The sequence below is a fragment of the Tiliqua scincoides genome, chromosome 5 (genome assembly GCF_035046505.1).
Source record: "Tiliqua scincoides isolate rTilSci1 chromosome 5, rTilSci1.hap2, whole genome shotgun sequence".
Lineage (NCBI taxonomy): Eukaryota > Metazoa > Chordata > Lepidosauria > Squamata > Scincidae > Tiliqua > Tiliqua scincoides.
The window spans coordinates 56752291-56766217 of record NC_089825.1 but is presented as its reverse complement, the minus strand read 5'-3'; positions in this window follow the sequence as shown (position 1 = coordinate 56766217).

Below are 13927 nucleotides of genomic sequence, written 5' to 3'. Positions count from 1 at the left end.
TGCATAAGAGGCAGATTGCAAGGGATCCAAGTGGGCAGTGGTCTCAGAGGGCTGTCACCCCAACTCCCCCACCCCCTGCCTCTGTCCAACTTGCAATGGATGCATGCCACACTTATCTACTTCCCACTCGCTCAATTGAGAAGCAGATCATTTCTCTCCTTACCATGCCCCTCTTGTGGTGTTGTCAAACCCAGAAGTGCTAACTTTATTTACAGGGGCAGAGCAGGAGGTCCTGCACTTCCAGGTTTGAGACGGTGCAGGGTAAGTGCTTTGGTGCTTTTTGTAGCACACATTGGGCATTCCAGGTTGTGTTGCCCCTGCCCACTGAGGATTTAACTTCATGCATGCGATGGTGGATTGGGGTCCATGAAAACAGATGCTGAAATAAATGGCATAGTCTTTACAGTGCTATGGGAGTCTTGTTTTTTTTATTATTTTTCTTGCTTTCCTGTTTTTCCTGCAACAGAGTAACCTGGCTGCGCCCCTGGAAATTGCTTAAGTAAGTTTAGATCTTTTGGCTGTGTACCAGACTTTGCTCAACCACTCTTTTATTGCTGGGATTTGGGGGGATCTCCAACATTTTTCTGAAGTGACTTCTGCCACAGTTAGTAAATTTAAAACTAATGAGGAGTGTTCATCTTTGACTCTTCTGTTTAATCCCGGCCATATAACTAAGTTGATATTCCAATGTTATTCCTGTGAATTATCATTACTGGACAAGTCCACTGCGTATGCATGAAGTCAGCCAAAGGTGTCTTTCATTTATAGCATTGGTGTGCAGAAACAGCTGCCTGCCTGCCTTTTGCTTCCTAAAAGCACCCTTTGTAGAAAAGTACATAGCCTCCTCCCTCAGCCTTGCATGTTAACAACAATCATGTAAAACTTATAATTCCCTCCCACCCTTTTCTCAGCCCACTCCCCATTGCAAACCACCCTCACACTTGCAAACCTTCTACCCCTCCTCCATGGTTCTGGGCCAACTTTGCATCCCCCCACCACAACATTACTTTTCTAAAAAAGGATAAAAAGCATGAATCTACCTGTATGACCTTAAGAGAGTTCTGGTAGCACTTCTAGAAAAATGCCTTGGGGAGGATTCATGTGTCCAGAGGCTGGCACCAGACATTGCCTAAAACAAAATTAGAACCAAGTTTGGAAACAGGTGAGGAATGTTGAGCAAAGAGAAGAAAGAGTTTCGATAAGGCTACTGAAATTTCTTGAGAAGGGGATGATGGGGGCTGGGGAGTTACACATCAACAAGCATAGCCAGGCTGGTGCGAATATTATGACTGCCACAAATGGAAGCCACTTTCCATCTGCTGTATGGGACGGCTGTTCACGTGCAAATGATCCCACTCAACTCAAGCAATTATTTCCCCCCCACACAACTACAGATGTGTTCCCTGCCTGCCCCCCCCCCCAAAAAAAAAAACTGGGAACAATATTGTTATGGGTCTTGATGACCATGAATGAGTCTATCTTGATGGTTGTAGAGAAAGTCACACATGATGGCATTCAAGGATTTGACACACAAAATAACCATAATGTGCTTGAACGGCTGTAGGAGTTTTCTGAATGGGCATTTCTCCTGCCAGGAGAGGATCTGTGACAAGTTCCTGGCAGATCAAGTGTGAGAGACTGGAGGGTCTTTTTAGACTTTGCATTTGGGATGGGATGGGGGGGAGGGAGATGAAAAGTTCTAGCTGGGCTTAGTTCCCTTGGCTTGAGCTGCCGAGATTGCTCTCTGAAAGATCTTTTGCTTGCAATGAGAGTTCCTCTTTACTTATGCTCCACTTGCACATACAGCAAATATTACAAAGATACCATAAATCTCTGGTAGGCTACCATCCAAAGGAAATGGCAGATGGTAATCCTACCTCCAGAATCTTACCACTTGGAAAAGTGGGCGTGTGTAACAATATAGAGGTATTTGTTACACTAGTACCTTTCTTGCAGAGGAGTTCAAATTGGAAGTTTTAGCTCCATGATGCTGGATTATACTGGGGCAGTAGTGCACCAAGGGCGAGGCAGGGGGCAGTCTGCCCTGGGTATCAAGTACATCCAGAGGGGTCAAACATGCTACTGGGTGGCCAGTAGACCTAGCCTTACCCAAGGAATCTGTGGTGGAGACCAGTTCCAACCTTTGCTTTGAGCAGCTGCTCAAAATAGACCAGGCTTCCATTTGAGATTCCCTGGTTACTCAATACCACCGGTAGATCTAACTACTGCCTCAAGATTCCCTGGTGGGGGCCAGGTCTACTTGTGGCTTTGAATGGCCACAGTTCCATGGGTGGCCCATGGAAAATTGCCCAGTTCCATGGGTGAACAGCTTTGCTCCTGCATGTCCAAACTGTGCATGGTAAAAATTTTATTTTTTCACCTAATTTTTCGACGACCCCGGGGTCATCATTTTTCTGTACTGAACCCCGTTTTTCCAGGATCGCCCTAATCCTCTTCCAATCAATTATGTTAATGTTCCAGAGATTTCATGGGTGACCAGCATTGCTGCAGCATGTCCAAACTGTTCGTGGGGAAAATTTTAATTTTTAACCGAATTTTTCAATGACCCCGGGGTCAACGTTTTTCTGATCTGAACCCCATGTTTCCAGAATCGCACTAATCCTCTCCCAATCAAATCTTTTGATGCTCCAGAGTTTCCTTGGGTGACTTGCATTGGTCCAGCATGTCCAAACTCGGCATGGGGAAAATTTTATTTTTTCACCTAATTTTTCGATGACTCCGGGGTCATCGATTATCTGTTCTGAACCCCATTTTTCCAGGATCGCCCTAATCCTCTTCCAATCAATTCTGTTGATGCTCCAGAGATTTCTTGGGTGACCAGTATAGCTCCTCCATGGCGAAAATGTGCCTAGAGAAAATTTTTTTTTTCACCTAATTTTTCGAATGACCCCAGGGTCATCGTTTTTCTGATCTGTACCCAATTTTTCCAGAATCGCACTAATCCTCTCCTAATCAACTCTGTTGATGCTCCAGAGATTCCTTGGCTAACCAGCATTGCTCCAGAATGTCTAAACTGTGCGTGGGGAAAATTTTAATTTCTAACCGAATTTTTCAATGTCCCCGGGGTCATTGTTTTTCTGAGCTGAACCCCATTTTTCCAGATTCACACTAATCCTCTGCCAGTCAACTCTGTTGATGCTCCAGAGATTTCCTGGGTGACCAGCATAGCTCCTGCATGGCGAAAGTGTGCCTAGGGAAAATTTTATTTTTTCACCTAAATTTTCGATGACCCTGGGGTCATCGTTTTTCTGATCTGAACCCCATTTTTCCAGAATCGCACTAATCCTCTGCCAGTCAACTCTGTTGATGCTCCAGAGTTTCCTTGGGTGACCAGCATTGCTCCTGCATGTCCAAACAGTGCGTGGTAAAAATTTTATTTTTTCACCTAATTTTTCGATGACCCCGGGGTCATCGTTTTTCTGTTCTGAAACTCATTTTTCCAGGATTGCCCTCATCCTCTCCCAATCAATTCTGTTGATGCTCCATAGATTTCCTGGGTGACCAGCATAGCTCCTGCATGGCGAAAGTGTGCCTACGGAAAATTTTATTTTTTCACCTAATTTTTCGATGGCACCTAATTTTTTGATGGTAATAAAAAAAACAGGTAAAATTTTTTTTCCCTATGCACCTTTTCGACATGCAGGAGCAGTGCTGGCCATCCATTTAAACTCTGGAGCATCAACAGAGTTGATTCGGAGAGGATGAGGGTAATCATGGATAACTGGGGTTTAGACAAGAGAAACGAACACCCCGGGGTCATAAAAAAAAACATGTAAAAAATGTTTTTTCTCTACGCACCTTTTCGACATGCAGGAGCAGTGCTGGTCATCCATTTAAACTCTGGAGCATCAACAGAGTTAATTCGGAGAGGATGAGGGCGATCGTGGAAAAATGGGGTTCAGGCCAGGAATACAATAACCCCGGGGTCATTGAAAAAATTGGTTGAAAAGAAAATTTTCCCTAGGCACATTTTCGACATGCTGGAACATTTCTGGTCGCCCAAAGAAACTCTATAGCATACACTAAGTCGATTGGGAGAGGATTACTGCGATCGTTTTTCTGATCTGTACCCAATTTTTCCAGAATCGCACTAATCCTCTCCTAATCAACTCTGTTGATGCTCCAGAGATTCCTTGGCTAACCAGCATTGCTCCAAAATGTCTAAACTGTGTGTGGGGAAAATTTTATTTTTTCACCTAATTTTTCTTGGGTGACCAGCACATCTCCTATATATCCAAAGTGTGTCTAGGGAAAATTTTGTTTTTCTACCTATTTTTTCGATGACCCTTGGGTCATTGTTTTTCTGGCCTGAACCCCATTTTTCCATGATTGCCCTCATCCTCTCCCAATCAACTCAGTTCATGCTCAAGAGTTTCCATGGTTGACTGGTCCTGCATGTCCAAAATGTGCCTAGGTAAAATTTTGTTTTTCTACCTTTTTTCAATGACCCCGGGGTCATCATTCTTCAGGCCTGAATTTTTCAACGATCGCCCTCAAACTCTCCCCATGAACTTTGCTGATGCTTCAGAGTTTTGTTGGGTGACCAGCAATGCTGCAGCATGTCCAAAGTGTACTTAGGGAAATTTATTCCCTAGGGAATTCACGATCGCCCTCATCCTCTCGCATTCAACTCTGTTGATGCTCCAGAGTTTCCTTAGGTAACCAGTAATGCTCCAGCAAGTCGTAAAAGTGGCTATGGAAAATGTTTTTTTCTCCTATTTTTTCAATGACCCCAGGGTCATCGTTTTTCTGGCTTGAACCCCATTTTTCCACCATCAACCTTGTCCTCACCCAATGAACTCTGTCGATGCACCAGAGATTCCTTGGGTGACCAGCACTGCTCCAGCATGTCCAAAGTGTGCTTAGGGAATTTTTTTTTTTGCACCTATATTTTCAATGACCCCGCCGTCATCATCCCATGGGCAGGAGGTCTGGTCTAGAGGGTAGAGCCTCCGTCTGCCTGAAGATAACATCCACAAGGTCGCCAGTTCGAGGCCACCGGCACCGTGCGAACTTGAAGCAGCTGACAAGCTGAAGCCGAGCTATTCCATCTGCTCTGAGCGTGGGAGGATGGAGGCCAGAATGTGAAGCCAGATCGGAATGAAACACCTTGAATGTAGTGGTTCTTGAAAGAAAGAACCTTCTTTCAAATTGTAAAAATCCCTATTTAATAAGGGATTTAAATAAAGCCTGCCTATGTAAACTGCCTTGAATAAAGTCTTGAATAAAGACCAAGAAAGGCGGTATATAAATACCTGTTATTATTATTATTATTATTATTTTTCTGGCCTGAACCTCATTTTTCCACAATCACCCTCATCCTCATCCAATCAATTTGGTTGATGCTCCAGAGTTTCCTTGGGTGACGAGCACTACTCCTGCATGTCAAAAGTGTTCCTAGGGAAAGTTTTATTTTTCTACCTGTTTTTTCGATGGCTTCGGGATTTTTCTAGTTGCAACCCCATTTTCCCACGATCGCCCTCATGGCTCTCCAAATCAAATCTGTTGATGGTCCAGAGTTTCCTTGGATGACCAGCAATGCTTCAGCACATTGAAAAGATGCCTAGGGGGAAAAAAATTTTTTGACCTATTTTTTTTGATGACCCTGGGGGTCATCTTTTTCCTAGCCTGAACCTCTTTTTTTCAAGATCACCCTCATCCCCTCCCAATCAACTCTGCTGATGCTCCAGAGTTTCCTTGGGTGACCAGCACTGCTCCTGCATGTGCAAAGTGTGCCTAGGGAAAATTTTTATTTTGGACCTATTTTTTCGATGACCCCGTGGTCATCGTTTTTCTGGCCTGAACCCCATTAGTCCACGATCGCCCTCATTGTCTCCCAATCACCTCTCCTGATGCTCCAGAGTTTCCTTGGGTGACTAGCACTGCTCCAGCATGTCCAAGGTGAGCCTAGGGAAAATGTTTTTTAAACCAATTTTTTTCAGTGACTCCTGGTTCATCGTTTTTTTCACCTGAACCCCATTTTTCCATGATCGCCCTCATCCTCTCCCAATCACCTCTGTTGAGGCTCAGGGTTTCCTTGGGTGACTGTGCTTCTGTATGTCTAAAGTGTGCCTTGGGAAAAAAAAAATTTCCACTATTTTTTCGCTGACCCAGGAGTCATTGTTATTCTGGCTTGAACCACATTTGTCCACGATCGCCCTCATCCGCTTCCAATGAACTCTGTTGAGTCTCCAGAATTACCTTAGGTGACCCCCAATGCTCGGGCGTGACAAAAATGCGAAAAGAGATTACATTATTTTTGATTATATTTTTGATTACACCGGGGTCAACGTTTTTCTGGCCTGAACCCCATTTTTCCACAATCGCCCTCATTCTCCCCCAATCAACTCTGTTGATGCTCCTGAATTTCCTTGGATGACCCCCAATGCTCCACTATTTTTTTGCTGACCCAGGAGTCATAGTTTCTCTGGCTTGAACCACATTGGTCCACCATGGCACTCATCCTCTCCCAATCAACTCTGTTTATGCTCCAGAGCTTTCTTTGTTGACCAGTACTGCTCCTGCATGTCCAAAGTGTGCCTAAGGAAATTTTTTTTTTTGCACATATTTCTTCGATGACCCCGGAGTCATCGTTTTTCTGGCTTGAACCCCATTTTTCCACAATCGCCCTCATCCTCTCCCAACCAACTCTGTTGATACTCCAGAATTTCCTTGGGTGACACCCAATGCTCCAGCATGTTGAAAATGTGACAAGGGTATTTTTGTTTTTGCACCTTTTTTTTTTATGACCCCGGGGTCATCGTTTTTCTGGCCTGAACCCCAGTTTTCCACCATTGCCCTAATCCTCTCCGAATAAACTCTGCTGATGCTCCAGAGTTTCCTTGGGTGATCAGCACTGCTCCTGTATGTCGAAATTGTGCCTAGGGAAAATTTTTATTTTGGACCTATTTTTTCGATGACCCCATGGTCATCGTTTTTTCTCGCCTGAACCCCATTTGTCCAAGATCGCTCTCATAATCACTCGATCAACTCTGTTGATTCTCCAGAGATTCCTTGGATGACCCCCAATGTTCCAACATGTTAAAAATGTGAGAAAGGAAATTTTTTTTTCGACCTATATTTTCGAAGATCTATAGTCGACCTATATTTTCGAAGACCTATATTCGATCTATATTTTCGAATGAGGTCATCATTTTTCTGATCTGAACCCCATTTTTCCACGATCACATTCATCCTCTCCCTATCAACTCCATTGATGCTCCAGAGTTTCGTTGAGTGACCAGCACTGCTCCTGCATGTCCAAAGTGTGCCTAGGGAAAATTTTTTATTTTGGTCCTATTTTTTCAATGACCATGGGGTCATCGTTTTTCTCGCCTGAACCCCATTTGTCCAAGATTGCCCTCATCATCTCCCAATCAACTCTGTTGATGCTCCAGAGTTTCCATGGGTGACCAGCACTGCTTCTGCATTTCAAAAATGTGCCTATGGGAAAAAAGTTTTTGACCTATTTTTTCAAAGACCTCGGGGTCATAGATCTTCTGGCCTTAACCCCATTTTTCCACCATCGCCCTCATGCTCTCCCAATCAACTCTGTTGATGCTCCAGAGTTTTCCGGGGTAACCAGCACTACTCTTGCATGTCCAAAGAGTGCCTAGGGAAAGTTTCTTTTTTGCACCTATTTCTTCGATTACACCAGAGTGATCGTTTTTCTGGCTTGAACCCCATTTTCCCACGATCACCCTCATCTTCTCCCAATCAAGTCTGCTGATGCTCCAGAGTTTCCTTGGGTGACCGGCACTGCTCCTGCATGACCAAGGTGTGCCTAGCGAATTTTTTTTTTAATCTATTTTTTCAAAGAACCCAGGGTCATTGTTTCTCTGGCCCTAACTGCCTTTTTTCACCATCGCCCTCATCCTCTCCCAATCAACTCTGTTGATGCTCCAGAGTTTCCCTGGGTGACCAGCAGTGCTCCTGCATATTGAAAATGTGGCTCGGGAAAATTCTTTTTGAACCTATTTTTTTATGACCTCAGGGTCATCGTTTTTCTGGCCTGAGCCCCATTTTTCCATGATTGCCCTCATCCTCTCCCAATTATCTTTGTTGTTGTTCCAGAGTTTCTTTGGGTGACCAGCACTGCTCCTGCATGTGCAAAGTGTGTGTGGGGAAAAAATTTTTTTTTGGATCTATTTTTTTGATCACCCCAGGATCATCATTTTTCTGTCATGAGCCCCATTTTTCCACGATCGCCCTCATCCTCTCTCAGTCAACTCTGCTGATGCTACAGAATTTCCTTGGCTTACCAGCACTGCTCCTGCATGTCCAAAGTGTGCCTAGAGAAAAATTTTTATTTTCACATATTCTTTTGATGACCATCGTTTGAAGGTCATCGTTTTTCTGGCCTGAACCCCATTTTTCCACGATCGCCCTCATCCTCTCCGAATCAATTCAGTTGATGCTCCAGAGTTTCTTTGGGTGACCAGCACTGCACCTGCATGTCTAAAATGTGCCTAGGGATAAATTTTTTTACCTATTTTTTCGATTTCCCTGGGGTCATCGTTTTTCAGGCCTGAACCCCATTTTTCCACAATCACCCTCATCCTCTCCAAATCAATCTGTTGATGCTGCAGATTTTCCTTGGGTGACCAGCACGGCTCCTACATGTCCAAAGTGTGGCTAAGCAAATTTTTTCCCCAACCTATTTTTTCGATTTCCCTGTGGTCATTGTTTTTCTGGCATGAGCCCCATTTTTCCACAATCGCCCTCATCCTCTCCCAATCAACTCTGTTGATGCTCCTGAATTTCCTTGGGTGACCAGCACTGCTTCTGCATGTCCAAAGTGTGCCTAGTGAAATTTTTTTCCCCGACTTATTTTTTTGATGACCCTAAGATGAAGTGTTCAAGTGTATGTGGGCATAGCACTATTGGTGTTGTGGAAATTCCTCTATGAACAACACAAAAATGGCAATACAAATATGCTTCAAAGTTGTAATTCAGTAGTCCATGGCTTCTGGTCTTTGCCAACAATCAAGCAGTAGGATCAGTCACAGTGTTCTTTCCATTTTTTCCACATCCCTCATCTCAACAAACAAACAATACTCCTTTCTTTGGCTCCAACCAACTTGGTACAGTCAAAGCTAACTTACATGTGATGCTCAGTCATGTTGTCTTTTACCTTAAGGACAAGAAGAACTCACCAAAGTCGTAATCACTCCTGAGGGTGGAGGAGAGAACCTCCTAACCCTTTTTCCTGCTGTGTGTCATGTTCTGTTAAATGTCACCCCATCAAGATGCATCCCCCCCCCAGTGAGGACACATTGTGGATCTAAGTAGCCCCTCACTCATCCACAGAGATTCTGGAGGGCAGTCAAATCAACAGGTGTCTAGCAAATGTAGAGATTGCGCTCATGGACCAATGAAGGACCTAGGATTATTTTTTTCCTGCTATCTTTTCCCCCATTTGGTTAACAGCAGTTGGGAGGAGGCTTTTAGAAGTCTGAACACATCTAGACAACAACTCAAAGATTAATAGAACCCAACAACTCAGTGATTAATGGATTTGTCAAAAATAAATCTTGTCAGACAAATTTCATATCCTTTTTTGATTGGGCTACTAGCTTACTGGACAGTAGGAATGCTGTGGCTGTAATTTATCTCAACTTCAGTAAAGCATTTGATGAGGTTTCACATGCAATCTGAGGGCCCAATCCTATCCAATTTTCCAGTGCCAGTGCTACTGTTCCTATGGAGTATTCACTGCTTTCTGTGCTGGGCAGGCAGTCACAGAGGCCTCCTCAAGGTAAGGGAACATTTGTCCCCTTACCTCGGGCCTGCATTGAGGCTGCACAGGTGCTGGAAAGTTGGATAGGATTGGGCCCTTAATCAGCAAGTTGGTAAAATATAGGCAAGATGGTACAAAATGTCAGAGGGATCTTGGAGTTGCAGTAACTCGTAAGATGAACATGAATCAGCGGTGTGATGCAGCTGCAAAAAGGCTAATGCAATTTTAGCCTGCATTAGTACAATAGCAGCTTCCAACTTGCAAGAAATTTAGCTTCCACTTTACTCTGCACTGGTCAGACCTCACCTGGAGTACTGTATCCAATTCTGGGTACCTCACTTTACGAAAGATGCAGCCAAACTGGAGCAGGTTCAAAGGGGAGCAACAAGGATGCTCAGAAGGCTAGAGAACAAGCCCTATGAGGAAAGGTTGAGGGAACTTGGTATGTTCAACCTGGAGAAGAGAAGGCTGAGAGGGGATATGACAGCACTCTTCAAATACTTGAAGGTCTGTCATATGGAAGAAGGAACAAATTTGTTCTCAACTGGCTCTGAGAGTAGAATCAGATCTAATGGATACAAACTGCAAGAGAAGAGATTTTGGTTGGACATCTGGAAAAAATTTCTGATGGTAAAGGTGGTTTGGCAGTGGGACACATTGCCAAGGGAGGTGGTGGATTCTCCCTCACTGGAGATCTTCAAGCAGAGGCTCAACAAGCACCTACTGGAGATGCTCTAGGACAGTGGTTCTCACACATTTAGCACTGGGACCCACTTTTTAGACTGAAAATCTGTCAGGACCCACCAGATGTCATGAGCAGAAGTGACATCATCAAGCAGGAACATTTTTAACAATCCTAGGCTGTACCTGCACTTACCCAGGAGTAAGTCCCATTTACTATCATTGTTAAAAGAATAGACATAGTAGCTTGTTAAAAGTACAGGTCTGTCACATTTCCCCAAATTCAGTCATGTACCAGAATAGCAAAAAGTCTAATATACTGAGAATAAAATATTGACATGAATGGGGACCCACCTGAAATTGGCTCACGACACACCTAGTGGGTCCCGACCCACAGTTTGAGAAACAGGAGAATTTCCTGCTACAAGCAGGGGTTTGGACTAGATGACAGTGTATGTTCCTTCCATGATTTTAGGATTCTATGTTATGATTGTATGATATTAGTATATGAGAACTACACTTACCAAGAACTGTCAACCTCTTTACACATTTGAGGGGCTCTAATGACTGAGATTGAGAATCTCTTAACATTAGTGAGGAATTTCAGTGGTGCCTTGATTTTACTCAGGCCACATGTAGACCAAGATGGACTATTCACCTGATTTGAAAGGCTAAAAATAATGTTTACTCGAAAAAGGAATTCACTTACTAAAGAGAAAACACAGCAGTCTTTTCTGTTAATGGGAAGTGCATCATAAATAAGTAGCAAATGATGAACAGACTGAACTGCTTCTATAAGTGGAATGTATCAGTTGCAAAACACCACGTACCCATCTTTACTTGATTGATTTACTACCTTTTGAATTTTTTGTAAGTGATATGCTGTTTAAATGTTTAGTTTGTCGCAAAGAAATACTAAGCAAGTTCTGCAGCTGGGATTGTCTGAGGACAAGACGGCTGGAAAAGTGTATATATTTTTTAATTTTAATTTTAAATAAAAAGTCATTCAGGCAACTCATCATATTGCACTAAACACAGAGAAGAAAGTCTAGCATTAAAAAAAATGAACAAAGCAATCAGAATTTGATAAGACAACATACGGCAAACCTCAAAACAAGATTGGGTGCTATAACTTGCAAAATACTAGGAGGTGTTTTACAATGAAATTAACTTTGACAATAAAATAACTTGCCAAGAAGCTGAATTCAAAACAAATGCATTTCCTTTTGAAATATGAGAGTACTAAGGAAAAGAGATTCCCTGAGAAACTGTGGAAGGGAATGTTAAGCGTTGTTGCAAACAATACTGTTGCCCCGGGGATGCCACCGGAGTGGTCGTTTCCGTGGTACATCACTGCTACCCTAGCTGTAATATGGTATATTGCCCAGCACATGGGTTGGGGTCATCACATTGTGAGTCACCAAACACCCTTTCTCTGTGTTTCTGATGGCCCATGGGAGGGGGGGGTTTATATATCCTAGGGATAGCTCTGTAGATTTGCATATTAATTTCAAGAGTATGGAGGCTTCTAGTCCCTAGTTGGTAGACATGTGAGTCTTTCATAAGAATACAAGAACATAAGAAGAGCCTCGCTGGATCAGGCCAATGGCCCACCAGATGCCTCAGGGAACACAAGACCACAAGACCTGTATCCTGGTACCCTCCCTTGCATCTGGCATTCTGAGGTATCCCTTGCATCTGGCATTCTTTCAAGCTGAACTATTAATTTCAGCATTTGGGGAAAGCAACTAGTAGCAGGAAACGAGAGAATAGCATAAGAGGAAAAGAGAGCCTGCATGATACAAGGATTGAACTCATCCAGCAAGGGCTAGTTCCACTTGCACCCATTCCAGACCCTGTAGATGCCAACAATCTCCCTGTGTTCTCTGTGGGGAAGGATGTTAAGTCCTTCACAGCAAACTTTAAACAGGCCTGTGTGGAGTATGCCATTCCCATGGCTTATATGAAGCACCTGAAGTTCTAGCTCAGTGGACAATTTGCAGATGTTCCCACCAAGTTGGCCCAGAGAATCTCTCACCCAAGAGGATCTGGAGAAGGAGAAATGCAGGAAGAGTTAACTGACTGGGTGCAACAACCCAGAAGTTGTACCCTGTTCCTTAGGCAAAGCCTTCTCAGAAAGGCATGTTTCTCCCTTTGCCCCGCCACCCTTATTCACAAAAACATTGTATGCAGCCACTGAAGCGGGGCCTAGGAGAGGGGGGTAAAGGGGGTAATTTGTACCGGGGCCCAGGGTTAGAAAAGGGGCCCAGGAGCCAAAGGAGGGGTCCAGAAATTTCCTGAGATCTTCCATTTTCCAGTCTCACCCATGTGGGATGCTGGGGGTGGGGATTACCATGGACACATAGCGGCAACTACTGCCACAAGCCAAACACACCAGGCCCAGGAATGCATACATTCCTTAACTGAAGTCTGCACTTAACATACCTGCACTGAAGTGATGCTGCAGGACAATGTGTGGACAAATGGCAGGGACGAGGAAAGAGAAGATAAATTTCTGGAGCTGAACTGTAATTTCCTCAATGCAGTTTCCTGTTCCTGCCACAGGAGAGCCGAACAGAAATGCAGCTGACCATTTTACATTAGTTGAACTTTCCTTCTATGTAAATCAGACCTGACAGTTTCCTTATGGACACCTTCCTGTAATTAGTGGCTAGAACCGATTCCTACATCTTATGTTACTTACATGTTCTAAAATGCCGTCATGCTGTGTGCTAGCTTGGTACAGCAGCCAAGGTACGAGTGCCTGAGAGAAACACTCGCAGAAGTACAAGTCAGAAGTGCCTTTTCATTTATGGGGTATTTCTGCTTCAAAATTGCATATCCTTTAATTGCTCCTGATTGCAACCCTGGAATACCTACACTGAATTTTGAAGGCTTTTGTACCTATTTTGAAGTGTTTTTTTCTAGTGCTTTCTCAATATTGCCATTTACCTGTGCAGTTCTATTGCTTTTTAAAGTTGTGTAACCTAAAGAACTAGCATGCTTCTTGAAATTGCTTTCTCCATTGGCAAGTTGTGTGGAGATATGGTATGGTGAAAACCCCCTGCCCCCCTTTAGTATTCAGAGGCTCTTGTGATGCCTCTGCATTCTGAAGGGGATTCTAAAAGGTGGCTGAGGCATTCAAAGATAGTACCTCCTGTATGCTCTGTTGTGGTACCACATATTGTTTTAGGATCTGCCTCCCCAAGTGACTGCCTTTGAGCCAGCTCATTGGAGCAGGAGTCCTCCATGAATTCAGGGACTCAGGTGACCACCACCCCCAGTCCCATAGGTGGAATCTGGGTAGCACCCACAGGTTGTACACTTCTCTTTGCACCCAGACACCTCTCTTTGTTCAGGTCAGACACTGGGAACATCTGAAGCCTCATGGGGGCTTGCTCACACATCCTACTAAAGTGTGGGTATAAGGACCAGAAACCTCAAACAGTATGAGGAAGCAGAGTATGGAGAATACTGAAAGAAGTT